We start from the raw sequence: 3,473 nt of genomic DNA, 5'->3' as shown, positions 1-3,473 counted from the left end.
GGTCCCTCCTGCTTTTCTCTGAACACTCCTCTAAAACGGTCAGTTGCCATCCAAAAATGGCCTCTTCCTGTCAATCACCTTGCGATCGCCCGTGCGATTGCTTTTTTCACACCATCCCGTCGCTAGGCACCGATGCCCGGTGTAGTCATCCAACACGCCGGTGCATTGCGGTGCATATGCATACGCAGTTCAGATCTGATTGCCCGCTCTGCGAAAACTCACAGCAGCGATCAGGTCTGAATTACCCCCTTAATGCGGATCAGGTGATATATATTTAGTCAGCAATGTTCTCCCGTCAGGTATCCACTCAGTAGTGTATATGTCACGGCACTCCCTATAGACACTTGATAGGTGGCTGCTCAGTGTATCAGTGAACTGATGGAATAGTCCGTGTATGAATCTGGTAAAAGTAGAGATGTGTCAAAGTCAGAAAAATATCGCGCTGCACGTTGCCATATATTCACCTCATGCGCGTGCCCGCTGCACATGCACTTTCACTGGCGTGCGTGCACATACTCGCAAATGCGTGACGACGCTTCTATGAGCGTACGCTCGAGCGCATGGTATGTGCACTTACGGTAGAGTTTGTGCGCGTCTAGCGAGCGACTCAATCGCTAGATAATAAATCCATATAGCAGGTTTTATAGGTCATATTTCCGTTAGTGATAAATGTAAGTTTGGTTAATGTAACTTGTTCACGGACTTGGGAATCCCTCTTTACGTGGTACAAAGGGTCTGATTAAGGTAGAACAGTTGTGTCTGGTACCTAACTGAAGAGTATTATAATAGCAATAATCCGGTGTTGGTTAGGTACAGATTAATCGCTCCTGCATATAGGCCCTCATTCCGAGTTGATCGGTCGCAAGGCGATTTTAGCAGAGTTACACACGCTATGCCGCCGCCTACTGGGAGTGAATCTTAGCTTCTTAAAATTGCGACCGATGTATTCGCAATATTGCGATTACTAACTACTTAGCAGTTTCAGAGTAGCTCCAGACTTACTCTGCCTGTGCGATCATTTCAGTGCTTGTCGTTCCTGGTTGACGTCACAAACACACCCAGCGTTCGCCCAGGCACTCCCACCGTTTCCCCGGCCACTCCTGCGTTTTTTCCGGAAACGGTAGCGTTTTCTGCCACACGCCCCTAAAACGCCGTGTTTCCGCCCAGTGACACCCATTTCCTGTCAATCACATTACGATCGCCGGAGCGAAGAAAAAGCCGTGAGTAAAAATACTTTCATCATAGTAAAGTTACTTGGCGCAGTCGCAGTGCGAACATTGCGCATGCGTACTAAGCGGATTTTCACTGCGATGCGATGAAAAATACCGAGCGAACAACTCGGAATGAGGGCCATAGTTATGGCCATTAGTAGTTTCTGGACATTTCATATATTTGCAGTTCATTATCCATGCGGCGGGAATCCGGAGATTCCCTCCCACCTGAGCTGATTGTAATAGCCACAGCCCACCTGTTCAAACTAACCTATGACCTTTTGTTATGATGCGAGGAGACATTCCTGTGTCCAATGAACAATGAGATTATAGGTCCCTTTGTAGTATACTGTATGCAGTGTATATAAGGACAAGCCGACCTGGGCCAGCTCCATTCTCTACTCTTTTCAACGGTTCTCATCACTGATAATCGAGAGCTGGATATCCGGGAAGGCGCATGCGATTGTTCCCCTTTGTGCGTAAGTTCTCTGCAACCATTTTACCTCATGTTTATTGTAAGCCATTCTCTCTCTCTCTCTCTCTCTCCTTTCCCTTAAATGTAATTGTGCCACAATTGTATATTTCTGTCTAGATAACCTGTTAGAATTATATGTTAGTGTGTAGTGTATGACTTGTTAACTGTTTCTCTTTTCGATATAACTTAAGACGCTTGTTAGTAAAGGTGTTGGAACCTTAGCACGGTATTGTGTGTTCATTATATTGCAAAGGGTAATAAGAGCGTCTCGATTGCTCAAACTGCTTTAGTATTATTAAGGTTAAGCAGCGTTATATCGCTACAATGTTTCAGAACAAGGTTTACAGCATAAGAGTGTCCTTTCTGTGTGTTACATTCAAGGTTTATTGATTGTCATAGTGTGAGCGTCTGCGCCGCTCGTGATCTCCTCGTGGTCTCGAGCGTCCGCTACGCTGGTAGCGTATCATTACGTTAGTCGGCAGCCTATAGCGTGCTTGACTCTACGCATTTAGCCGTGAGCGAATGTGCCGCTAGTGCGTCTCGACCTCGGATAAGCGTCCGCTACGCTAAGTGCGTACCCTTACGGAATCTCATACGCCAATTGCGTATTTAGTCTCTTACCCATATAGTGAAGGTTATAAGGTAATCAATATCAGCATTATCAGATGAGACAAGCACCTAATAGTGTAGTAGATATAAAAATTAATATACATATTCTTAATATTAATTGTGCATACCGGATTCCACTCCTCTCCCGAGCGGCTCTCAGATCTCTCAATCCCTCCGAGTAGTAGCAGCTTCTTCTAATCAAGTACTCTGTATAATACTTCCAGTCACCAATGGGTTATATAAGATTGCTCATCTGTGTCCAATAGTGTTTGGATGGATGTCCTTACCCCAGTATTAGCCAATGTCACCAGCAATTCATAAGTCCATATTGAATAAAACCAGTCAAATATTAGAGCATCACAAAAAGTACAGTGGACCAACGCATTTCGCCCCTTTCTGGGCTTTTTCATGGGTATAAAATATAGATTATTATGGATGTAATGCAAAACCATAGTGTTTATTAGTAAAATACATTAAAGTATATTAATAAAATGTGAAGACAAATTCATAGATATATGTACATATAAAAAGGACTTTGTATGTAGGTATATGTAAACAGATGAGTCAGCAGATGGATCAAGCCAATGTCAGGAAAATTTCTTTAACCTCCAATTAGTCTATTATATAAAGGTGTTTAGACTGAGGAGATCCACTGGCTATGTGTTGGAACCTTGTGCACATTGTTGCAGAGTTGGAGACTCTTCACCATGGAACTGGTAATATATTGTCCCAAAGATGGACATTGTTTACCATAAAGGGGCTTATTTATGTATTATTTTTTGAAACCCTCACACTGGGGTTTTGGGATTTTAAATCTGGATTGCAGGAATTAGGATTGGGTGCATGACATGATTTTAGCTGTTTTTATACATCTCCACGAAATGCATAACCCAAGATTCGTTTTTCAATCTGAATTCCGAACCAAAACACTTGAGGGTGGTTTTGCAAAACCAAAACTAAAACACGATGATGAAATTACAACTAATTACAACTAAATCCATAACACGAGACTGCGCACATCTCTAATATTAGTATAATTCAACCCCAAAATACCGGGATTTGTTTTAAAGAAAAAATGGTTGTTTTAAATCCCATGGCAAAATAACGCATAAAAATGTTGATTTTGCCGCTATGTTACACTTTTCTCTTAAGGGGGGTACACACAGAGAGATCCGTTC

The sequence above is a fragment of the Pseudophryne corroboree genome, chromosome 7 (genome assembly GCF_028390025.1).
Source record: "Pseudophryne corroboree isolate aPseCor3 chromosome 7, aPseCor3.hap2, whole genome shotgun sequence".
Taxonomy (NCBI): domain Eukaryota; kingdom Metazoa; phylum Chordata; class Amphibia; order Anura; family Myobatrachidae; genus Pseudophryne; species Pseudophryne corroboree.
Note: the sequence above shows the minus strand (reverse complement) of the source record.